The sequence below is a fragment of the Schistocerca nitens genome, chromosome 4 (assembly GCF_023898315.1).
Source record: "Schistocerca nitens isolate TAMUIC-IGC-003100 chromosome 4, iqSchNite1.1, whole genome shotgun sequence".
Taxonomy (NCBI): domain Eukaryota; kingdom Metazoa; phylum Arthropoda; class Insecta; order Orthoptera; family Acrididae; genus Schistocerca; species Schistocerca nitens.
In genome coordinates this window covers 824,785,094-824,812,791 of record NC_064617.1, presented here as the reverse complement: position 1 = coordinate 824,812,791, position 27,698 = coordinate 824,785,094, and positions in this window count along the sequence as shown.

The following is a 27,698-nucleotide window of genomic DNA, read 5'->3' as shown; positions in this document are numbered from 1 at the left end:
TGTTACCATCTCACCAAAGACGAATGTATTGTTCGATACTACTTCGGTGGAATGGAAAAGGATTATTCATAATTCGTTTTTTACACAGGTGCTGAAGGAAGAATCAGTTTTGAAATACCACGTTTTAAAATTGGATTAAAAACTATAAAATAATTTCATTTAATCTTTTCCAAACCCCTAATCCTATGCAGATAGTCTTAAAGATCTGTTGCGAATTTTTAGTAGCAAGATTCACCATGAAAAACTTGTGGTGCATGCAGCAGACAATAACATGAAAGTAAATTACTCGCTTATCAATTATGTATTATGTTCATCGCTTTGAATCTTACAACTAGATTCAAAGTTATTAAAAATTCATTGTCACGAACTTTCAAGATTATCTCAATTGGTGTATGAATTTGTATGTGGCTTGGAGAAATAGTTTTATACTTTTTAATCCGATTTAAATACATGGTATGTTAAAAATCCCTTAATAATCCTTTAGCGTATTAACGAACAGTATCAGGAATTACATTAATTTTGAGTGAAATGATACTAGAAGACAAATCCAAAACTGTTAAAGATTGACTTCAGATTCTTTCGTTTGTTTGTTTTTTAACTGTTACAAACTAACATAGTCACTCTATCTGCATTGTGTTAGAAATCTCTGTGTGCGTGTCACAAACTAATACTTTCTTCTCTGTTTTAAAAACGTGGTATGTTAAGAAATTATTTTGACTCAAATAAATATTTCGTACCTTTTAGTTCTATGTGAGAATAATTTTTCTGTCGGTTTCAAATATTTTGATGAGATTACAACGTGGATATATGGTAAATTTCAGGATTATTTCAATTACTATTCCCCTAAGTGAAACAATACATCGCTTCCTACTATGTTTATCTCACGGAAAGACTGTGAAGGTATTTTAGAGTGATTAGAGTTCACAAGTTGGCATACCAACAGTCGTTCTTTCCGCGAAGCATTCGCGACTGAAAACAGAAGAATAGAGAAATGGGAGTGGTACACAAAGTATCTTCCACCACACACCAGACAAGAATACGATTTAATATTGTATTGTCACCCAGTTTTCAACTATGCCGAAAATTTCAAGTTTCTACTCATCGGCGAGTGATATTGGTAATCAAGGTATCCTCCGTCACACACCAGTGACTTACTGTTGTCTCGTCATCTACTTCAGTGTTGAAAGTTTCAAGTTCCTACCACATCATGGAATTTAAAACCAGTTTTAAAAGTTGTGCCACACAGTCAATCAGATAGACAAGAAAGCGAAGTAGCCTAAAAAGCTTTTAAAAAAGGCCTTCAATCATCTATGTGTTCGCATGTTTCTTGTATTGCAACGATTTCGTTTCAGGCTGGGGAACTATTGTCAGGCCGACATGTTTTTTGGAGAGTCGTAAGAGAACACTGTCGTTTCACGGAAACATCTTTTAAATATCAAATATTCCATGATCAATAAATTTATACGATATACCAATAAAATCATTATAAAACAGAAGTTCATCATCAGCGAAGTATGCTGAAATACTAAACAACTTCCAGTTGTGAGAGATGGAATCTGAGATTCCTGAGATTCGACCCAACGGACAGACGTGTTCTAGCATCTAGTGCTCCATAGACCACTCCCTTCAAGCCGATGTCGGAAACCGATTGAAAATTAAAATCAGTCGGTAACTGTCCCCTAGTATCCAACATCCACAGGATGTCTCCTGAATACTTCTCAGGGCAGAATACAAGGCAGAGACATAAAGGTACAGAAGGTCTTATACACTTCTTATTCAAAGTTTGAGGGCGGAGAGATATTTTGGCAGCTAAAAGCGTTCAGGTTACTCTTCTTATGCTGCTGAGTTAGTGTTTCGGATCGAGATCCAAGAGTAGACGAAACGACGAACACTGGACTTTGGACAAATGGGGACGTACATACTAGTTACTCTTCATAGCCAACGTTGACACCTGCTATTCTATATGGAAATGTGGTTCTGCCTCGAGCAAACACAGTTCTTCTTGTTTTAGTACCCAATCCTGTTTCGCAAAATTTCTCCATTTTTAATGGATACATTTAATCTCTTTTAAGCTATATATCAAAATTTAGCAGCATAATACGTACCGGTAACAGTTTTTGAGATTATAGTATTACATTTATAAATGTAAACAGATATACTAGCCCAAATAATATGAAGCTTAAAATTACATATTCGTGTTCATGTGGCTACCTGACATCACAGTACATTACATAAATTTGAAAACATTTTATTAATTTCAAAGACATGCTAGAGGACACTAACACAGCTAATATTATAGTCCTCTAATATGTCATCTGAAATTAATAAAATGTTTTCAATGTTATGTTTGATAATTTGCCAAACTTTAAGCCTAATACAAAATTTTATTGAATTATGACATCCAGTTTTTAGTAATCACTAACATTAGTGTCAGCTGTGATGCTTAACATAATAAAGATTAATATAAATTTATAGCTGTACTTTCTTTATTTAACGTTCTGTTGTCACCAAGAGTTTGCTGCTTTACTCTTTGACTACCACTTTTTTAGGTTACATTACTAGTTTCCGGAAGTGTGATGGAGAATAGGCGGATTGTGAATTCGCTTCGTGAAATCGTGCATTTTTTTTTTTTGGGGGGGGGGGGGCAAGTAATGTATGTAAATTGTGTGTGCTTACTGAACACCGTTTTTTTAGGTTATGAAGGGAACGATCTATTGATACGTAATCAGCATGGTTTCAGAAAACATCGATCTTGTGCATTCGCACGAAGTAATGGCCGCTATAGATAGGGGATCTCAGGTTGATTCCGTATTTCTAGATTTCCGGAAATCTTTTGACACCGTTCCTCACAAGCAACTTCTAATCAAGCTGCGGGCCTACGGGGTATCGTCTCAGTTGTGCGACTGGATTCGTGATTTACTATCAGGAAGGTCGTAGTTCTTAGCAATAGACGGCAAATCATCGAGTAAAACTGAAGTGTTATCAGGTGTTCCCCAGGGAAGCGTCCTGGGCCTCTGCTGTTCCTGATATATATAAATGACCTGGGTGACAATCGGAGCAGTTCTCTTAGGTTGTTCGCAGATGATGCTGTAATTTACCGTCTAGTAAGGTCATCCGAAGACCAGTATCAGTTGCAAAGCGATTTAGAAAAGATTGCTGTATGGTGTGGCAGGTGGCAGTTGACGCTAAATAACGAAAAGTGTGAGGTGATCCACATGAGTTCCAAAAGAAATCCGTTTGAATTCGATTACACGATAAATAGTACAATTCTCAAGGCTGTCAATTCAACTAAGTACCTGGGGGTTAAAATTACGAACAACTTCAGTTGGAAAGACCACATAGAAAATATTGTGGGGAAGGCGAGCCAAAGGTTGCGTTTCATTAGCAGGACACTTGGAAGATGCAACAAGTCCACTAAAGAGGCAGCTTATACTACACTCGTTCGTTCTCTGTTACAATATTGCTGCGCGGTGTGGGATCCTTACCAGGTGGGATTGACGGAGGACATCGAAAGGGTGCAAAAAAGGACAGCTCGTTTTGTATTATCACGTAAAAGGGGACAGAGTGTGGAAGATATGATACGCGAGTTGGGATGGAAGTCGTTGAAGCAAAGACGTTTTTCGTCGCGGCGAGATCTATTTACGAAATTTCCGTCACCAACTTTCTTTCCGAATGCGAAAATATTTAGTTGAGCCCAACCTACATAGGTAGGAATGATCATCAAAATAAAATAAGAGAAATCAGAGCTCGGACAGAGAGGTTTAGGTGTTCGTTATCCCCGCGCGCTGTTCGGGAGTGGAATGCTAGAGAGATAGTATGATTGTGGTTCGACGAACCCTCTGCCAAGCACTTAAATGTGAATTGCAGAGTAATCATGTAGATGTAGGTAGGTGTTGGAGAATATGCCAACTGTGAGTACGTTTTGCGAGATGGTGAGTTGGTGGAGTGTCATTAGCATATTCTGCAATACGTTCTGTAAAAATAAAAACGTAAAAAAACAACAGTCGAACAGTAAAAGGGTGAACCTATGTAGATAACATAATGTAAAATAATGGCAGTAATGCGAAAATCTCATATTAAGCCTAACGATATGAGAAATTACTTGAAATAATGTCGATACAGCTTTATTAATTGTACGTGAAATGAAATGGAAATGAAGTCCCATGCTTCTTTACAGAGCGTAGGGGAACGCTGCGGGAGACCCGCACCGCCTTACTAGGCAAGGTCCTAATGGAGGTGGTTTGCCGTTGCCTTCCGCCGACCGTAATGGGGATGAATGATGATGATGAAGACGACACAACAACACCCAGTCATCTCGAGGCAGGAAAAATCCCTAACCCCGCCGGGAATCGAACCCGGGACCCCGTGCACAGGAAGCGAGAACGCTAACGTGAGACCGCGAGGGGTGGACGTACGTGAAATACATAGGCACAATAATTATAGCTGTACTCTGAATGTCGGACGCCCACATGAACACCAATATCTAATAATAAGATACACATTATTCCTGCTAATCTTTCTTTTAATACATTTATTAATATAGTCCTATTATCTCAAAAGCTGTATCATAATAGGAAAATTCTTTTATGTTATTTAACATAGAGTAAATGGCCCTAATGGAGATGGAAAACTTCTCCAAAACATGTTTGGGTACTAAAATGAGAAGAATGGTGTGTGTCCACGTCAGAACCACGTTTCCGTATTATACAGTATATCAGGAAGCAAACGATGATGAGAAAAGGGCTTCAAGTTCAAGATGATTGACGTCTGTTGTAAACAGTTATACTCCGGAAAGGAACAATAGTTTGTTTACACATAGCAGCGTGCTGATTTCAGTGAAGAGGTTCATTTAACTAAGTACCCTGTCACCGTATTATGTCAAGGAGTTATGTTAACTATTAGATTCTTCAAAGCTCGTTTTCCTCTGTTTTGTAAAGTGTACCTAAAACTTGCCGCTCTGTTGCTCACTAAGCCTAGAATGTAGACTTTTTAATCTGATCTATAAGTCAACAGTTAGTGGGTGGCTTAGTTCGCATGTGCATTACTGTCCATTTGCGTCAGGGTTCTGGTTCTATTAATACTAGTGCGTTCTACTCGAGTATACCTCTATACGACCGTTACTACCTTGTTGACCTCGCGCAAAAAAAAATCATTGTCTACATGCAGACTCATTACATTATGGAAGCCACGTTCGATGATAAGGCATTGACACTACAGTAAAGAAGAAGTATATTAGCTCCCTTTACCTTTTTCGTAAGGCAATGTTTACAAATGAGAACCAGTTTACAGGTTTTAAGTTTTTACTTCGCGCAAAGCCATTAGTAGCTTTCTACCTGCACCTTGGCCAATATAGTAGGTAAAACAGCTCACGAATCTCGGAGACACAGCAGAATGAGCATACAATAAAGTCCCCCCTCTTGAAAATCGTATTTGCTACAAACAGATGCAGAATACTGTCAGTTAGTCTGAGAGAAACTGTTAACTAAGCTATGCTCATACATTAACCGACGACAGACATTGTCCATCATAACCATCAGTTAACTGACACTGCTAATCGTGGTTACTATTTAGCGCCGGCCGGAGTGGCCGAGCGGTTCTGGGCGCTTCAGTCTGGAACCGCACGACCGCTACGATCGCAGGTTCGAATCCTGCCTCGGGCATGGATGTGTGTTATGTCCTTAGGTTGTATAGGTTTAAATAGTTCTAAGTTCTAAGGGACTGATGACCTCAGAAGTTAAGTCCCATAGTGCTCAGAGCTATTTGAGCCATTTTTTTACTATTTAGCGACAAGACTTATTGCGCTGTCGGGAGACGTCACAACTCCGCGACGTTAATTTAATGGCGACCCCAGCGCGACGTACTCGCGGTGGCAGACAGGTATGCCGCAGAATATCGCCATTCGGTAGCTCTGATACAGTTCGTCTCTAGCTTTGGAAACCAAGGCTTTTGGATGCGCTCCGAGCATTGGTGTGGATCGTCAGCTGCGCCCGTGCGAGGACGATGGTTCGAAAGATGCAACATGATGTCGCCTAACTATAGCAATCTGATCTTACGTGTGGCTGCTGTAAGTGGTCGGCTTATTTCATAAACGGCTGAATAACTGCCAAGTTTGTTGTTTAACTGTAATGATTTTTGTATCTAGTATCGGGATTTAACTATACCTACTCGTTCTGTTTCGTAGTTATAGCAAGGTCTACGCTTGTGTAACCGGTGATATCCTAAATGATGTATTAGTGGAGTCTTATTTCGGTAATTGACTAATAACTTTAATGATTATATCGGCGTTACAATTGCAATTAATTTTTAATTGCTGTTAAATCCAAATTATGTCCTCATTGATTTGGCAATTTAGTAGAGAGTTATTCTATTTCATCAAATATCAGACACTTGATGGCTATTAATGGTTAATGTGTGTGAAATATTATGGGACTTAACTTCTAAGGTCATGAGTCCCTAAGCTTACACACTACTTAACCTAAATTATCCTAAGGAGAAACGTACACACCCATGCCCGAGGGAGGACTCGAACCTCCGCCGGCACCAGCCGTACAGTTCATGTCTGCTGCGCCCCAGACCGCTCGGCTAATCCCTCGCGGTTTTGATGGCTATTACGGTTAATGATGTTTACTTAAATTGTTATGTAAATGCACGTTAAATTCATTGATGGTCAAACGATATACTCATATGAATCTTTGCCACTCACACATGAAATCATTGGTGCTTGTTTCTTCAGGTATGAAACTTTTAGGCGGAGTAAAAAGTGTCTACAAGTGTTATTCACTTATGGCTCAACTCAGTCCTACAGCTTCCCTGTTCTGTTACACTAAGAAAGAAGAATTTCTTCATTCTGATTATTTTGTACTCATTGTCATTTATTTATTTATTTGATACTTTCTCTTAGTCTGTTATCTATATGAAAGAACAGACAGAAGTTTGTACACGAATTGGCATGACTTCAGCACATAATATTTTAACATAATTTCAAAAGTATTACTAATATGTAATTTAAGGGCGTAAATCTGCATAGGATAACTACATTAAAGCAAAAAAAAAAAATAGTAATACCTAAGAAAGGACTGCTCACTTTAATTTGGCCAACTAGCGTACAGATTTGTTCATTTGTAATCCAGAAGGTACAAATTACTGGTCCATTACACTATGCGGCATTAGCACATCACAAATTCCGTAATTTATAATTCTAGACTGCACTATTGCAACATTATACGACACAGTACTAGACTACAAAGCACTACACTACATTATTATTTTTGGTATCTGAACCAAGCTAGATCTCTCATACGTCTGGATGGTTAGCCCGTGGTGCGCTAAGGTGCCAAACAACATTCTCAGGGGCTGTTCTGCTGTGCCATCCAAGATGTAGAGATTTGGGAATGGCTGTCAAGGACTGAGGAATTCCTTCCTGTGCCTCCCCGAGACCCATTCTCTCACTGCTTCCAGGTGGTTGCAGTAGGTGCGTTTTTCTGCCGTGGCGCACCTAGTTGTCATCAGGTAAGGCGTCTTCTTGGTTGTCTCTCAGCTACGTAGGCTTGCCGTTCGTAAGGTGAAATGTCAGCTGTTAGCGAATTCAGCTTATGGCACAGTTCCTCATTCCTTATTAAGATATAAACTGTTGCATTTCCAAACACGTCCCTTTCGTGGTCTTTAACATCCTGTTCAATGCTACACTCCCAGATGATGTGATCTGGGATACCGATTGCTCCGCATTCACAAGTGTCTGTGGAGCGCTGCCGTATTTTTAGTATGTAGCTGGTATACGGACCATGTCGCGACAGGTAGTGTACGAGGTGCGGCTAGAAAAAAACCGGACTGATGCTGGAAAAAACATTTATTTACAATTATTTACAATTTCATGTTATCTCCTTCAATGTACTCTCCTCCTCGGTCTCTACACCGCTCCATACGAATTTTCCACTGTCCATAGCAATGCTGCAGATCATTTTCGGTAAGTCCATACATTACTTCCGTCGCTTTTTCTTTTACTGCTTCAACAGTCTCAAATCTAGTTCCTTTCAAAGCTGACTTGACTTTAGGGAAAAGAAAAAAGTCACAGGGGGCCAAATCAGGTGAGTAGGGTGGATGATCCAAGATGGGAATGTTGTGTTTTGCCAAAAACGTCTTCACTGACAACGCACTGTGAGCTGGGGCATTGTCTTGGTGAAGGATCCATGACTTTTTTTCTCCACAAATCGTTCCGTTTTCTCCGTAGTCGCTCACGTTGGGTAGCCAGGACGCTAATGTAGTAATGCTGATTCACTGTTTGTCCCTCTGGTACCCAATCAATGTGCACAATCCCTTTGATGTAAAAAAAAAAAAAAAAAAACAATCATCATTGCCTTGAATTTCGATTTTGACATTCGTGCTTTTTTTTGTCGTGGAGAACCAGGAGTTTTCCAATGCATCGATTGGCGTTTAGTTTCGGGATCGTAAGTAAAAAACCACGATTCATCGCAAGTAATAACATTTTGTAAGAAGGTGGGATCACTTTCAATGTTTTCCAGGATGTCAGAACAAATCATTCTTCGGCGTTCCTTCTGTTCAATTGTGAGACACTTTGGAACCATTTTTGAACACACTTTGTTCATGTTGAAACTTTGATGAAGAATCTGCCTAACACTTTCCTTGTCAACTCCTGTCAACTCAGACACTGCTCTGATTGTCAAACGGCGATCTTGTCGAACAAGTTTACCGATTTTTTCAATGTTTGCATCAGTTTTTGCTGACAATGGTCTGCCAGTGCGAGTGTCATCACTGGTGTCTTCGCGGCCATCTTTAAATCGTTTAAACCACTCAAACACTTGTGTTCGCGATAAACAATCATCGCCGTACACTTGTTGTAACATTACAAACGTTTCACTTGCAGATTTTCCTAGTTTGAAACAAAATTTGATGTTAACACGCTGTTCTTTCTGTACACTCAACATTTTCCGACGCACAGACAAAACGTCAACTACTTAAAACAGACGCCACGGGCAGACTGAGTGCAGGAGGCAGATGAAACTCGAGCAGTAGGCGGAGCGAGAGTCACGTGACAGGCCACGCGACTTTCAGCCTTATTGCATTCGTTTTATTGTTTCACCAGTACTAGTCCGGTTTTTTTCTAGCTACACCTCGTATAGCTCCCTTGTTCGGAAGGAAGTTTGTCATTATTTCCTTTATGCTATGGAGGAACTGCTCAGTATCTGACAATGTAATTTTTTCATTTAATTAATAATTAATGTGCAAGTCAGTGTATTACTAGCACCTGAAAGAGTAACCAGAGTGAGATGTGCCAGCTGCAAGAACAGAGTGCAGATACGTTACACAGAGCATGACAAAAAAATGTAAGCAGTCAGAAGGGGAGGAGGAAATTGTTGTGATTACAAAATCGAGTCAAATTTAGAGATAACCTCACAGTATATGACCATTTGAGCGTCTTATGTTCCACCTTCTCCGGTCGCGATGCATGTGCTGATTCTGTTGTTAAGGACATCACAAAGCCGTTGCATCCTCTTCTGAGGTAACCTGGCCCACGACTGCACCGACTTGTGTTTGACGACTGGACTTTGGTGCCGACACGAAGTTAAATGTCCAAGCTGGTCCCACACATGATCTATAGGGGACAGGTATAAGGCGGTCACAGGAGTACCTGAACATCACGCAGTCATTTCATAAAGACAAATGTCCTGTTGAATGATGCCAGCACAATGCTCTCTCGTGAGAGGCAACACATGAGGACGCTGGATCCCCGTGTCTTACCGTTGTGCTTTCATAATTCTCCCAGCCACCACCAACCGCGACTTAAGGCTGGACAGGTCTCCACGCCATTACGCCGTCGCCAACACCACTGTGCGTATCCAAGACTATGGAAAAATGGCGTCTCTCATCAGATCGCCCCCATATTCACTGACGACGGCATTCCGGGCTAGTGCAGAACCACCTTTAATCGCTGAACACAGTGCGATGCCATTCATGAGCAGTCTTTGCTTCCCCATAATGGTACAATTCCAAACGCGGCCCTTTGTGTTGTGGTGTTAAAGCATTGTACGCACGGGGCGGTAATTCCGTAATCCTGCTGGTGCTAGTCTTCAACCAGTGACGCAGGATGTCAGAATGTAGCACGGAAACGTAGATGACAGACTGTTGCCGGAGTCCATTACTTGTTCTTGGACGGCAGGCGCGTATGTTAAGTGCTTACGATGTACTTGGTGCACAATGCGGCGATCGTACCTAGCGGAAGTCGTACGTTGTCAATCAGAAACTTGAACACGCGTATGCCTGCCTTCACGTTCCTAAACAGCGCAACATTGGGTCACGGTCACACCCTAATTCCCCACAAATGCACCTACTGCGAGGTTCGACCAGCGATATCTACAATGAGACCCTTTTCGATCCCTCTCATAGGCTGATAACTCAGTCTTGCACGAGTTCGTGGATCTCCGTGATGTTCACAGTGATCAGTCAGTATCCGATTCTTTTCACCCCAATAGTACATCAGTAAAGCACTGTTGTGGCCATTCTACCTGCATCATAGAATTGCAAAACTAATCATTTACATACGCAACAATGGTGTGTACTTGTACAACCGTGTCTTCTGGGTGCTTCAGTTTTTTGAAAGGTAGCGTTTTTCCTTGTATTTCACATAAAATAGGTTTGGTCGCAGCTTAATTTTATTACTGGTACCCACTTTAAAGGTCTTCATCAGTACCTTTTTACAATGTTTAATGAACAGGAAACTCCCTCTCTCCAAATACTCTTTAATAAATTGATGTGCATTTTGTCTGTAATATCGAGGTCATTTTGATTTTGTATTATGGAGAGACGGAAGGCAATTTATATCACTGTTCTGCCAATGCTATCTCATCATTTGAATTGGTGCACTTTTCAGACAGTGAAATTATTACTGAATGTATATAACATATACCGGCATTAACAAGTAAAATTAACAAGATACCACTTGTGTACGTGAAGAAATTTTTTTTATTCTTTTATTAATAAAATATCACTTTTTTAATACGTTAATTATTATAAAACAGTGCCTGTTGGGTTGGTGGTTCTCAGTTTAATTGTTATAACTTATTACCATCCTGAGTACAAATTGACCAAATTTTGTGTTTATAACCTAATTAATTTACAAAATAATGGAACTGGAAAGTAAAAAAAATCAATCAATTTCAAGTTTAGTAACGCAGTTTTAGTACGGTTATTGATGAAAATTACTCGTTACTACTATTTTTCTACAGCATACTGAGCATCATTTGAGTCATACTAATGTTCTTTTCTTCTCTTTGTCATTATTATTTTTTATCTAGCTTCTTTTGTGCATTTTAATTTAGCAGTTTGCAGATTCTCTCTTTATTTATTTGCACCAAGGAGTTTTCAGTATTTCCATTAGATTTTGTACCCAGTACTTCCAAAAGATTCTATTTTTAGTACCCTATGAATGAAGCTTCAAATAACATCATAAACACCAAGTTTAAGGATTGTAATCTGAACAAATACAGTTTTTGGTAACTGTGTACAAATGACGATATTCACAGATTCATCTAAATTTTGTGTTTTTCCATGAAGACAAACAAGACTTCAAGAAAGTACCTTACAGTTTAATTTCATTCATTACTGTGGCAGGCAAAAAATGTTTGTGGTCGTATGTACCACTTCTCCTGTACTTCGGACTTGCACCAACTCTCAGGATCATTCAGGCAAAGACAGCACTAAGGATTTTCATTTGTGGAAAGCTTATAGAGAAAGATAGCCCATACATATTTTTTCGTGTTTTCTAAATTCCCAATAATAATTCTGTAACCTGTTTCAACATTTGTCGGACGACATTTACAGCGCTCGAAAACAACAACAAACGCCATCTGAACGATGATTATCGATAGTAGATACAGGGTAGGAAACCTTGACACGATAAAACAACAGAAGCATGAAATAACGCACTAGGAATAAAAGGAATATCTGCAATAACTCTGAATGACCCTATTAAAAAGGCGTTAAATTTGGATACCAGATCACACACAATGTTAGGGAAACCATCATAACTCACTAAAAAATCGTCGTATTTACAAGAAACAAAACCTGTTTACGAAAATCTAGAAATCGATTATTTTGAGCCATTTTGGCTTCTGTCTCTCCTTAAATATTTATGGTTTTGAGATAAACTTTGATCCTTAGGATGATCTGGTATCATGAACTGGATGACGACTGCGTGGGCTTCTGCAAAACAGATGCAAAACTTGTCAACATAAAATTGCTGAGTGGGGGCAGCAACAGGTGATTCCATGAAGAAATAATGTCTTGTACCAGAAATATTGCTGATTGACACAAAGTTCTGATGAGCTGTGCCTTAAACACGAAGTTTCAGTGGAAGCATAAACCATAAGTATCGTCACCTAAAGGTCTAAAGCGTAAGTGCGACAGTAAAATTCACCCTCCGATTTGGCTCAGTGCTGCAGGGAAGTTTACACAGACACATTAATGACTGACAGAAGTTTCACAGAATTATTCGAAAAACGTTTGGGAGTGTTTCACTCTGACAATAAAAATCTCTTTTCGCTTATTCTCAGTGCTGTAGCAGAAAGTTACACTGAGAGTATCGTAGCTTGATCCACAAATTGGTTTTAGAAACGTTCATTATTTTAGCTGATGTCCATCTTCTCACATTACATGTGTTTGCAAAACAATCTCAATAAGTGGTCCCATGGTCTCGAATAGTACTCCATTACAGATTATGTACGTTTTTAACGAGTAGTCACCTTTACAAATAAGCTTCGGTTTGTGTAACCTGTGAGGTTACGGACGAGTTGTGGCGCCGTGGAAATACTCTAAGTTCAGAGTTGGGGCCACTGCATGTGGCACGCGGCAGGCACGAGCTCGTTAGCATCTGCGTGGTTCCTCACAATGGCCAGAGCACATGGACCATCGGCCATGTGGCTGGGAATTCCGTGGTGGCACTGTGTCGATGAAGGAGACATGCAGGGAGTGCCAAAGATGGCGGACTTCGTGAAAACTTAATGGTAGACATTTCACAGTTCCTATAGAAACTAATAGTAGCCAGATGAATCATGATACCTCAAAAAGAAACATGTACATAACCATTAATTATACGACGATTCTGATGGTGTAATCAGATATTAAATATCTTTATTAGTTTAGTATATGACGATAAATTACACAAGTTACACCCAGCAACGAATTATCAAAATCTAAACGGATCGTCCGATTTTGTCCACCGACATGTCTTTAGCAAGCTATTAGTGTAAACCTAAATTGGTATAAATTGGAGGCATGTAACGTGAATAGTGCATGTGTTATTGGAGGTCAAAGTGGCCGATTACTATCGATCGCATCAGGCCATGAGTACTCCAAAGTTACACGAAAAAAACGGTAGCAGCATACTTATAAATATATTTATTCATCTATGTCTTCGTTTATATAAGATATATGTTATTCATGAAGAAATTGTTCAATTATTTACTGTGTTTTAGAAAGCACAGAGACTGCTAGGCTACTGTCCTACTTTTCCTTGCTATTCCTTTGGTTTATTTATTTATTGTTCCGTGGGACCAAATTAAGGAGAAGTCTCCATGGTCATGGAACAAGTCTATACGTGAAATTATAACACGATATTAGAAACAGATAAAATGAAATATAAAAAACATATTCAGGTGACAAGTAAGTTTAAATAAAGAAAATCAACAATGTAACACTGGAATTTGCTTAATTTTTGTAAGTCTTCCAGGAGCTCCTCGACACAATAGAAGTTTAGACTTAAAAGAGTTTGGGCTACTGCTAAGATTTTTGAGTTCTTGTGGTAGCTTATTGAAAATGGATGCAGCAGAATACTGCACTCCTTTCTGCACAAGAGTCAAGGAAGTGCATTCCACATGCAGATTGGATTTCTGCCTAGTATTAACTGAGTGAAAGCTGCTAACTCTTGCGAATAGGCTAATATTGCAAACAACAAACGACATTAAAGAAAATATATACTGTGAGGGCAATGTCAGAATTCCCAGACTATTGAATAGGGGTCTACAAGAGGTTCTCGAACTTACACCACATATAGCTCGAACAGCCCGTTTTTGAGCCAAAAATACCCTTTTTGAATCAGAAGAATTACCCCAAAAATAATACCATACGACATAAGCGTATGAAAATATGCGAAGTAGACTACTTTTCGTGTTGAAGTGACACTTATTTCACATACTGTTGTAATGGTACATAAAGCAGCATTTAGTTTCTGAACAAGATCCTGGACATGGGCTTTCCACAACAGCTTTCTATCTATCCGAACGCCTAGGAACTTGAACTGTTCCGTATCGCTTATAATAAGCCCATTCTGTCTGATTAAAATATCGGTTCTTGTTGAATTGTGAGTTAGAAATTGTAAAACCTGAGTCTTACTGTGATTTAATATCATATGATTTTCCACAAGCCAGGAACTTATTTCATTAACTACATTATTTGATACTGTTTCAATATTACACACAAGATCCTTCACTATAAGCTGGTGTCATCAGCAAACAGAAATATTTTTGAATCACCTGTAATACTAGAAGGCATATCATTTATATAAATAAGAAACAGCAGTGGCCCCAGCACCGACCCTTGGGGAACGCCCCACTTAACAGTGCCCCATTGGGACTGAACATCACTACCACTCTCAATATTGCGGAGAATTACCTTCTGCTTTCTGTTCTTAAAGTAAGAGGCGAACCAATTGTAAGCTACTCTCCTTACTCCATAATAGTCCGAGTTCTGCAGTAATATTTTGTGGTCAACACAGTCAAAAGCCTTCGTTAAATCAAAGAAAACTCCTAGCGTTCGCCACCTTTTATTTAATCCGTCCAAAACCTCACAGAGAAAAGAGAATATAGCATTTTCAGTTGTTAAACCATTTCTAAAACCAAACTGAACATTTGACAGCAAATTATGTGAATATAAATGCTCCAGTAACCTTGTATATACAACATTCTCGATAACTTTAGCAAACATCGATGGCATAGAAATAGGTCTATAATTGTCAATATTATCCCTGTCTCCCTTTTTATAAAGTGGCTTCACTACCGAGTACTTTAATCGGTCAGGAAACCGACCACTCCTAAAGGATAAGTTACAGATATGGCTAAGTACTGGGCTAACATACATAGAACAATACTTCAGTATTCTGCTAGATACCCCGTCATATCCATAAGAGTTCTTGGTCTTTAGTGATTTAATTATTAACTCAATCTCCCTCTTGTCAGTATCACGGAGGAGCATTTCAGGTAACAGTCTCGGAACACTTTCTTCTAAGAGCGCTATATGATTCCCTGTTGGGAGTAGGTTTCTATTTAGTTCACCTGCTATATTCAGAAAGTGATTATTAAATACTGTACATATATGCGACTTATCAGTAACACGGACATTCCCACTACGCACTGATTCTATATCCTCGACCTGTCTCTGCAGACCAGCCACTTCCTTTACGACTGACCATATGGTTTTAATTTTATCCTGAGACTTAGCTATTCTATTTGCATACCACATACTTTTTGCCTTCCTAATAACATTTTTAAGCACCTTACAATACTGTTTGTAATGGGCTGCTGCATTTAGATTCTGACTGTTTCTAACGTATTGATATAATTGCCACTTTGTTCTACAAGATATTCTTATCCCTCTAGTCAGCCACCCAGGCTGCCTGTTTGTGCTAGTACCCTGTTTTGAACGTTGTAACGGAAAGCAACTTTCAAAGAGTACGAGAAAAGTCTTGAGAGAAGCATTATATTTATCGTCTACTGTATCAACGCTATAAACATCTTGCCACTCTTGTTCCTTGATAAGGTTTACAAAGGTCTCTACAGCAACTGGATCAGCTTTCCTAAACAGCTGATGACTATATTTAACACGTGTTGCAGCACAAAAATCTTTTACAGTTAAAATTTGTGCATCATGATCTGAAAGGCCATTCACCTTTTTGCTAACAGAATGCACTTCTAGTTATGAGGAATGAACAAAAATGTTGTCTATGGTTGTTCTACTGTTCTCTTGCACTCTCATTGGAAAGAATACCGTTTGCATAAGATAATATGAATTAAGGAGGTCTACCAGAATCCTCTTCCTTGCACAATCACTTATACAATTAATATTGAAGTCACCACATATAACTACCTTTTTGTATTTCCTATAAAGTGAACCAAGAACGTCCTCTAGCTTTAGCAAAAATGTTGTGAAATCAGAGTCTGGGGATCTATAAATAACAACAGTTAGAAGTTTAGCTCCACTAAATTTAACCACACCTGCACAACATTCAAACACCTTTGCAGTGCAGCACTTTGAAACATCAATTGACTCAAATGGGATTCCGTTTTTCACATACATGGCTACTCCCCCACACCGCAAAGAGCTCCTCGAAAAGCTGCCAGCCAACTTGTATCCTGGTAAATGAAGCCTCTGAATTATCTCCTTATTTAAGAAGTGTTCAGATAAACCAATAATTTCAGAGTCAACATCTATAAGCAATTCACTAACTTTATCTCTAATACCTTGTATATTTTGATGAATGGAATATGTTTATTTAATTAATTTGTGTGTTTAATAATGTATGTTAGAGCATGTTCATTGCCCAGCTGTAGGAATATTTATTTAATTTCAAGTTATTTAAATGTAAATCCAGTATTTCGAAAGCGATTTATGTTTGTGAGTGTACATTGGCTTGAAGACATGGCGGGAGCGCTCTAGCCAATCACAGCGCTCGTGAATGGGGAGACTCGATGGAAGTGGGAGAACAGTATCGGACAGGACACGGACGAGTGTGGGACGTGACGGCGCGATGGACGCACAGTCGCAGAAAAGACTTGGAGAGTGGAGCAGTTTGCGCATGGTGGCGGGAGATAGAAATATTTTGTAGTGGCGACTTGTGCACTTGTGAGATTTGTGGCTTCTGCAGTCAAGACGTAGAATGCGTTTCGAAGTGAATATCTCGCGATGTTGTTGCTCATAACTAATTACATGAAGTGGGAATCTATTATTTCCCTGTTATTCAACTTATATTTTATTTAATTGCTGGACCATCGACAACAATAAGTGTTTTACAGTAATTAAGGGCATTCTTAAAGGTACTTCTGCTATCGAACTGGTCATTTAAAGTCGTTAAAATAGTGCCTGCAGATTTTATTTAATTGCAATCTTTCATTTATAAATTTATATGTTACATTAATTATTCTCAATTGCTGAGTGATAGGAACGTTCGACCATTCGATTCATGTGTAAATTCATATTGTATACTGTAGACGCAGCACTATTTGGCTTGTAATGTGGCAACTACATATCCCAGCCCCTAGACAACGAGACCAGCCAAAACGTTTCATATTTCAAGTTTACTTTTCATATTTCAACTCTGATTTTGAGGGTGCATAGTTGAGGGCCACCACACCATTTCATTTTATTTGAAAGCCCACAAATCTCTTGCGGTACTTCTTTGACTTCTTTTTCATTTATTTAATTCTGGGACATGGTTTCATACATTAATCTTGACCATCGACCTACTGTCAATATAAATCCCCGCAAGGCAATAGCAGCGTTACCTGGCGAGGAATGACTGCTAGTCAGACACACGTTTGGTGCATTCAGTATCAGTGAGTGTTCTGTCCATGTATCGAATGGGAAAGTCCTGCCGTCTATCTGAGTTTGACCGAGGAGAAACTGTGACGGTCCGGTGGCTCGGCTCGAGCATTTCGAATACGGAGTGCTGTGATGAGTGTCTTCAATTACGGTGAAACCACGTCCAGACGTCGTAGGGTTGGGGGCTATCCCTCATTACAGGTGTCGGACGCCGTGGGTTGGGCATATTGGTAAAACAGGACAGGTGTTGAATTCCGACGGAACTGACATCAGGCTTAAATGCTAGACAGAGAACAAGGGTGTCCGAACACACAGTCCACCGAATACTCCTAACAATGGACCTCCGCAGCTGACGACCCATGCATGTTCCAATGTTAACAATGTGACTAAATTTGACCACTAGGACTGAATTGGGCACATGACGACTGGCACAGGAGATAGTCGTAGTGGAAGAGTGTTGCATAGTCTGATGATTCCCTATATCTTCTTCATCACGCCGATGGGAGGGCGTTCATCCGTCGTCTTCCAGGGGAACAGCTTCTGGACACCTCTAATGCAGCAGCGCTGGGTAGCCGTGGGATCTGAGGCGCCTTGCCACGGTTTCTGCGACTCCCCCCGTCGGACTTTCGCGTCCTCCCTCGACCATGGGTGTGTGTGTGTGTGTTGTCCTTAGCCTAAGTTAGATTAAGATACATTAAGTAGTGTGTATGGCCAGGAACCGATGACCTCAGCAGTTTAGTCTCATAAACACTTACCACAAATTTCCAATTTTCCTATAATGCAGGTGGCTCCATTACGCCCTGAAAAACATTCAAATGGTCATCCATGGGTCCAGTGGTGCTCATGCAAGGCATCATGATGGCCAAGGAGTATAGCACAGTGGTTGCAGACCATGTACACTCATTCACGACGAACATGTTTCCTGACGGCAGTGTTATCCTTCAACAAGATGAAGCGTCTTGTCCCAAGTGCAGGAGTATGATGTAACGGTTCGATTATCACAGTGACTACTTCCAGTTGCTATGCTGGCCACCCGATCGAATACATCTGCAATGTGACTGAATGTGGCGTCAGAGCTCGTCGCCCTCCTTCCCAGAATTTACGGGACTTGGGTGACTTGCGTGTGCAGATGTGGTGTCTAGTCCCTTCATTGACTCCATGCCTCCAAACGTCACGCTGTTATCCGTGCCAAAGGTAGACATAATGCCCTGGCTGATCAATGTACGTTGCTTTCCTCTATTACTGTAATGACACTGCTTGCTTTCATTGCACAATAACCGTGAAATGACATTGTGCTATACCGATCATACCTACAATGCCAGTTAACACTCTTTGAGAATATTATTCCGTTAAAAGATGCACGGGAATTACCGGTTCATAGTCCACGGAAAAATTTATTTCTGGCAGTGTGCAATGAAATTTCCAGTCACTAATTAGAACATAGATTTTAATTGGAAACAAAGTACATTTTTTCCATCAGTAGTGAGCAGGCCACAGTTTTACATTCGTTTTTATTATTATTGTCCCTTTTATTTAATTTTTTATCTGGTGACCATTAGTGAGGTGTCAGCGACTGGTTAATAATGGTTATATAAAGTTTTTAATCTCACTCTTATCCTAACCACATACATGGGCAGAAACAACTTAAACGTTAGGCGCACAAAGAACAACGGCAAATCAGTAGAATCGTCCATTCCTTCACTTGAAGTAGCCGTATGAAGTCAATAAATTAGGACTTAACATACACTAGCTACTGTACCTGCAATCGTAAGAACATACTTAAGATGCTATCACTGGCCGAAGAGATAACAATAGGGGAATCAGCATCATTTTATTCCAGTATTCATCTCGATATCAGGCGATACTTTAAGCGGTAGATTTCTATACCTCTGCCAGAGGCTGGACATTATCTATATTTACATCTACATCAACCTATTTTAATTTTACATCTCGGCGGAGGATACCTAGTACCACTGCTACTCATTTACATTCCTGATACATTCGAAGATAGAGCTAGGGAGAAACAACTGTCTATATGCATCCGTACGAGCCCCAAGTTCCCTTCTCTTATCGTTGTGGTCCATACTCGAAGTGTATCTTGGCGGCAGTACAATCTTTCTGCACTCAGCTTCTAAGGTCGGTTCTCGAAAGTTTCTCAACAGTGTTTGGCACAAAGCAATCGTCATATTTCCATGTATTTCCATTTGAGTTGGCGAAGCATCTCCGTCACACTCACGTGTTGCTCGAACCTACTAGCAATAAATATAGCGGCCCGCTTCTGAATTCCTTCGATGTTTTCCTCTGTTACAATAAGTAGAGATCCCAAACACTCGAGCAGTACTGAGGAATCGGTCGCAAATGTGTTCTACGTGTTCTAGTACGAATTAAGATTGGTGAATAAACAGGATGTGAATGTATAGAAAACGTAGGGTAATTGCAGCCACGAGAATGGAGTAGTATCTACTACAGAAACATATTGGCAGTAAATATTGCAAGTGTTGAAAAGAAAAAATACTGAAAGTAATCTCTTGTAAAGGTCTCCAACGATAGGTCCGACACACCGGACGAAAAATATTCAATAATCTGTCGACTTAGACCATGTTATAACAGGTTACTGACAACGACGCTTCTGTAGAGAAGACAGTTTACCAAAAAGCATTAAGCATATCAACAGTCCTATGAGAGCGTTACTTACTTACTGTGAAGAAAGAGATTAAATTACACGTTATTATAAACAACAGACCAATAAAGTCCGTTTTGCTCGAATATGAAGTCTGTGCTACCGTGGACCACGGACTGCGCCGTCGGTGAGGTGGCTTGCGTGCCTTAGCAATACAGATAGTCATACCGCAAAGGTAACCACACAAACCGAGCGAGGTGGCGCAGTGGTTAGCACACTGGACTCGCATTCGGAAGGACGACGGTTCAATCCCGCGTCCGACCATCCTGATTTAGGTTTTCCGTGATTTCCCTAAGTCACTCCAGGCAAATGCCGGGATGGTTCCTTTGAAAGGGCACGGCCGACTTCCTTCCCCATCCTTCCCTAACGCTCTGAGACCGATAACCTCGCTGTTTGGTCTCTTCCCCCAAACAACCAACCAACCAAAGGTAACCACGACGGAGGGGCATCTGTTGAGAGGCCACCCTAACATGAGGTTCCTGAAGAGATGCAGCAGCTTTCCAGTAGTTTCGGGGCGACAGGATAATTGACTGATCTGGCCAGGTAAAATCAGCCAAACCGGAATTGCTATGCTGGTACTGCGAACGGCTGAAAGTGAGGGGAAACTACAGCCGAAATTTTCCCAAGAACATACATCTATTGCATTGTGAAATGATGATGGCGTCCTCCTGCGTAAAATATTCCGGAGGTAAAATAGTCATCTGTTCGGATCACAGGACGGGTACCACTAAGAAGAACAAAACTGGCGTTCTACGGATTGGATCGTGGAATGTTAGGTGCCTTAATCGGGAAGGAAGGTTAGGAAATTTTAAAAGGGAAATAGTTAGGTTTGAAGTTAGATACAGTGGACGTTAGTGAATTTCGTTGTTAGGACGAACAGGACTTCTGATCAAGTCAATACAGGGTTGTAAATACAAAACCAAATAGGGGTAATGCTGCAGTAGGTTTAATAATGAATATGAAAATAGGAATGTGGGTACGCTACTATGAACAGCGTAGTGAACGCACTACCGTAGCCAAGATAGACACGAAGCCCACACATACCACTAAAGCACAAGCCTACTTTTCCACTATCCCCGCAGGTGATGGAGAGACTGAAGAAATGTATGAGATAAAAAAAGAATTAGGAAGACCAAACGTTGTGATCAGGGACCAGAATTTGATAGTAGGAAAAGGAAGAGATGGAAAAATAGTGGGTGAATATGGGCTTGGGGGGAGGGGGCGGGGGTAAGGGGAAGGGATGAAATGAGAACCCGATTGGTAGAATTTTGCACGGGGCATAATTTAATCAACGCTAATATTTCGTTTAAGAGTCATAAAAGACAACTGTATACGTGGAGGAGACGCAGAAACTCTAGAAGGTTTCAGATTGATTGTATAATGGTAAGGCAAACATTTCGGAACCAGATATTAAATTGTGAGATATTCCCAGGGGCAGATGAGGACTATGACTACAATTAATTGGTTACGAACTGTAGATTCAAACTGAAGAAAATTCAAGAAGGTAGGAAATTAAGGAGATGGTACCTGGATAATGGTTCAAATGGCTCTGAGCACTATGGGACTTAACTTCTGAGGTCATCAGTCCCCTAGAACTTAGAACCACTTAAACCTAACTAACCTAAGGACATCACACAAATCCATGCCCGAGGCAGGATCCGAACCTGCAACCGTAGCGGTAGCGCGGTTCCAGACTGAAGCACCTGGAACCGCTCGGCCACACCGGCCGGCACCTGAACAATATGAGAGATCTGGAGGTTGGTGGGAGATTCAGAGGGGGCACTAATCAGGAGTTGACTAGAACAGGGGAAAGGAATGCAGTAAAATAGGAAGGGGGGGGCTTTAAGAGATGATTTAGTGTACACAGCAGAAGATCAAATGGACATGTAGACAAGGCCTAGTAGGAATCTTCGTAAAAGAAAGGAGATTTTGAATTTAACTAACAAAAGGAGAAAATATAAAAATGCAACAAATGAAGCAGGCGAAAGGAAATACAAATGTTTAAAATATAAGGTTTACAGAAAGGGCATAATGGCTAAACAGCAGTGTCTAGAGGATAAATGTCAGGATTCAGAAACGTATTTCATTAAGGGAAGATAGACACCACGTACTGGAAAATTAAAGAGGCCTTTGGAGAAAAGGGAAGCACCTCTGTGAACGTCAAGAGCTCAGATGGAAAACCAGTCCTAAGCAACAGAGGGAAAGTGGAAAGGTGGAAATTTGTATACTATGTAAGTAGGCTGTTTAGGTTTTTATATTGGTAACGCCACGTAGCGCTCTGTATGAAAATCACTGGCTGTGCTGTGTGCAGTCTGTGGCTGGTTTGCACAGCGCGTAGCGTTGCGCAGTTGGAGGTGAGCCGCCAGCAGTGGTGGATGTGGGGAGAGAAATGGCGGAGTTTTGAAATTTGTTAGAATGGATGTCATGAACTGCTATATATATATATTCTGACTATTAAGGTAAATACATTGTTTGTCCTCTATCAAAATCTTTCTTTTGCTAACTGTGCCTATCAGTAGTTAGTGCCTTCAGTAGTTTGATTCTTTTATTTAGCTGGCAGTAGTGGCGCTCGCTGTATTGCAGTAGTTCCAGTAACGAAGATTTTTGGTGAGGTAAGTGATTTGTGAAAGGTATAGGTTAATGTTAGTCAGGGCCATTCTTTTGTAGGCATTTTTGAAAGTCAGATTGCATTGCGCTAAAAATACTGTGTGTCAGTTTAAGCACAGTCATGTATAATTTTTCTAAGGGGACGTTTTATATGTCGACCCTTAGACGAGGATACCTCACTGGAATCTTCTGATTTTTTCCTTGTAGTTTGTGCAATTAGTGCACCCTTTGTTTATAGCTAGCGCGGAATTGTAGAGAGAATTTCCTTTGTAGTAGTAGTTTTGTCATTCTTGTACAGTAAAACAGTTGTGGCATGCATGTAGATTTGCACCAAGTGTTTCGCAGCTGCACTTGCAATTAACGAGATATTATATTCAATACTATGTTAATGTGTTTTCTTAGTTTGTTCTTCAAATTGTGCTTTTCTGTGTTGTCGTGTGAAAAATTGTGACAATAATGGCGTGTGAAAAACGTAATACTAGACTCTAAAGTAAATTGAGAAATGACAGTGAAGACGAAAGCAGTGTGTTAGCGCCACCGTGTAATGAATTAAATAATGTTCAAAGAAGTAATTTGGTAATTGTGCGTAGGGAAATGGAGCGGGCTGCAAATAATGGTGTAGGCAGTGAAACAATTAGTGAACAGGAAAGCATTATCGATCGATCTGTCGGCAACAGCTTGCCTCAGGAATCCGAAATGACAGGACACAATCCTGCAAATACTGTAGATTCAGGCTTTGCGTCGCCGTTTTCTCAAATAAGTCATGACACATTTCCTGCTTATCAAAATGCGAATATTGCCGGTTCACATGCATTGCCAAATATCACTGAGGAACATGTTTCAGACACCAGCGCATTGTTATTACAATTAATGCAACAAATGGGACAAAAGCTTCAAAAGTTAGACACAATGGAACAAAAGCTTCAAAAGTTAGACACAATGGAACAAAATCTTCAAAAGTTAGACACAATGGAACAGCACTGGAGACAAACACAGCAACAGTTAGACACAATGGAACAAAATCAGAGACAAACACAGCAAAAGCCTCAAAAGTTAGACACCACAATTGAACAAACACGTGAAGATTTAACTACTGAGTTACATAATATTGAATCGAAATGTCAAAAAGTCTGTAATGAAGTAAAAACACAAATTTGTGAGCATTTTCAACCTATTTTTTCGCGGCATGAAAATGCATTACAGAATCACGAAGCACCCATGAAATAACTGCAAACTATTGTTCATGAAAATCATGAGACCTTGCAAGCTGAAGTTGACTCAGTTGCATCTACCGATTCGGTTACGCAACTTGCAAAAACTCAGGAAAACTCAAAGGACACAGTAGATAATCTAGAAATTGGTTCAGAAAGACACATGGATGAAATTAGTTCATTATCAGAGAAACTAGTTCAACTTTCGGATCAGCTAAATAATTTATCTAGGAAGGTAGATGACAATCTGAATGACACAAAACCAGTAGTCTTTAATGACACAGAAGAGTATGAACAAATTAAGAAATTCAAACAAAATCAGAATCAAATTAATACGCAACACAAAAGAAAAATCCGGGAAGTACAAGATCAGTTGGCACAAGTAACACAAAAATTACATATTTCAGAGGACACTCGCACTCCAACACGGGAAGAGGGACTTAGAAATACGGAAAAGCCACAAAATAATAACACAGGACACTTCGGAAATTATGAAAGAAATTGGCAAGACGCATTGAATTTTGGGATGGGACCGCCGAAACGAAGTAACAAAGAGTGATGTGTGACTCGCCGACACGATGGTTTTGACTATAATCTATTCATTACTACACGTAAATTCAAAACATTTAAGAATTCTGGCAACGACATTCATCAACGAGCATAGCTTCATCAATTCTCTCATTGTTTCCCTCCCAACTAGTCATTGCAGCACAGATTAGAATTCATGTGTGGCTACTTAGAGAATGAACCAGCTGTAAGAATGCGATCGGTCATTCACGATTGTCACAGTGAAGGAGAATTTTATCATGCCGTCCTCTCAGCATATTGGTCTCAAGCTACACAAGACCGAGTAAAACATAGCATCATAATGATGAAACATTTCGAACAATCTGAATTTTCCAGTCTTGTGAAATATTTAGAAGACATGTTGCACAAGAATCAGTTCCTTTCAAACACATACAGCCCCTCAGAACTCATCCGCATTTGCTTAATCAAATTACCTGAACATTTACGACATATTATTTTGGCAGGACGTTGCAAAAAAGACATTGAAGCTTTTCAGGGACTCTTAGAAGAATTAGAAACTGACACTGACAATCGCGGAACGCGAAAACAGGAACACAACAATTACAGGTCACATCCGTCGCAATTCCGCGATGAAAGAAATAATAACTGGACACGACAAGGCTATTCTCACAACACAAATTGTGACCAAAACAGACACCACCCGTATGACAACCGTTGGCAGAGTAGTAATAATTAGAGAGAAAGATCGCATTTCCGTAGTAATGAATATAACAGATACAATCATAGAAACAGATAATATGGCAACCAGAACTATTATTGCCACGGGAGACAGAATAACTTCCGACGCAACTGTCCACCGTGCAGTGATAATTCAGGGAGAAATTCTCCACCAGTTAACCGACAAGAAAGAAACTACAGGAACTACCGACATGACGACAGACGATATAATCGTAACGACAGACTTGAATTGCATCAGATCTGGCGAGATTTAATCACAGCAGGGCACTCTCGACAAGGTGAATTTGTAGAAGTTAGGCCTCCTAATCCCAATAACGACGCGCGCCAACAAAGAGACAGACAATGACTCGCATCGCAGGCAGCCACATGCGCTGGCTGGCTGGGAGAAAAATAACATAGCTAACCTTGAGAAAAATTCCAGTATTCTTTACCAACGTATACCGCATGATAATTACGTTCAAGTTGAAACTCTGAGTACTGTGAAGAGTAGAGTATTGCACCACATTTCATACGTAAAACCGTTTATTGAAAGATAATCTGTTTTTTAACTTAGTCTTTGCCATAAAACTTTTCACTTCACGCTACTAGTACAATTTGTCATACTGAGAAACTGTTAACATGCAACAATGTTTTGAAGTTAACAATCCAGCCTAGAACCTAGGGAACATTTTTAAACAGAGATTACGAATGCATTGTTATAGTGAACAGACGACACAGTGTCGTTATTTGTACACTCTTGCTTGTTAGTTGCACGATTACGTAACGACTGTCAGGCTTACATACTTAGAACATATACTGGTACTGCTAACGAGATTTTAATGCAACATTTTGGTTTACTTGAAAATACATTCTGGATTTAAAGTACTTTCTGTGAGATACCAGATGACACAGTGGTTAGTTTATGTGACAGCTACACGATTTTATCACGACGCTACTAATGAGTGACCATTTACAATGTTGCTTTTGCGGTGTTTCTGTTTTGTATCCGCACAGTTTTTCTAAATTCGTCTGGAAAGTAAAACATGTTTTAGTAGTAACTTTTATGGAATAGCTACCATGAGATAGCCTTTTCTGTAGCACAACAATACGTTACATTATAGTACTTTCTTGATCACGGTAAGGTACGCAATAACTACGATATCTATACGCAAAGCATTTCACTTTCGTTTATGATGAGGTAAGTACATTGACTTCACCAGAACTTTGCTTACAGAGGACGATAAGTACGACACTTCCACAGAATTATCTTACAGCAACATGCACATTTAGCGCTACAGGACATGCATTTGAGTGATTAATTTTGTACTTAAACCATTTATATTTCAAGATTTTTCAATTAAAAAGAAAGTTTTCCGTGATACATTTCATTCCATTACTGTAATCTGTAACACCTGAGGGTATAATTACATTAATCCTCAGGGCGGTACACGCTTACTTTGTGTACCATGTGTGTGGCAAGCACAAGGACCTGTAGCTAATATGGTATTTGCTTATACAACTTTACACATAGGTACCATATTTCTCTAACACAGAATTACACAACTATCTGATCATTTAACTGAGAGAGACAAGTATTTCTTTTACTACATCAGTGACAGATGTTTACGTAATTACACAGTTGGATAACTTCACACTTATGAAATTGTATTTTGTCTGTACTTTGTGAAATGTTCATATATATTCAGAACCATTGTGATAATATGAGAGCTTTGAATGATGTATTTGGTATGGAATCATGATTTTTAAAGTACGTTTGAGGTAGATGAAACTTCTGACATGAGCAGAGAATTTTTTATAGGTTTTGAAATTATTGGAGGAAGCTACAACGATTTTGACATTTGATGAGGTTTAATGATGTTATGATGACGATCTGTATTATGCTGTTGCTGTATGTTTATGATCAATAAGCTGATGCTATATGAGGAATTTGATTATGCTACATATTTATTATGATGAAATATTGAAGAAGTGTCTACGAATTTGTATATGTGTAATAAAGCAAGGAATCATGAGTAGTGATTAGGGACTTTGGCTTGTGAAAAAGGATGTTGAAAACCGAGAATCGTACTTTAAGAGTTATGAAATGTGTGTAAATGCGTGAATTTATCACAATGCCGGCGAAAATTTTTTGGACACTGATATATTTATAGGATTTTGTTTCTACAGATTTGCAACGCAAATTCTCAACCTGTGAAATTTTTATATGAGACTGTCACTGTAGTGCAATCTGGTGTCGTAAATATTTCGGTAAGTAAGTTAAGTGACCACCTTCAAATAATGTGTCGTGGGCACCCAGGTGAGCGACAGTCGCCTGGAAAAAAGCCATTATT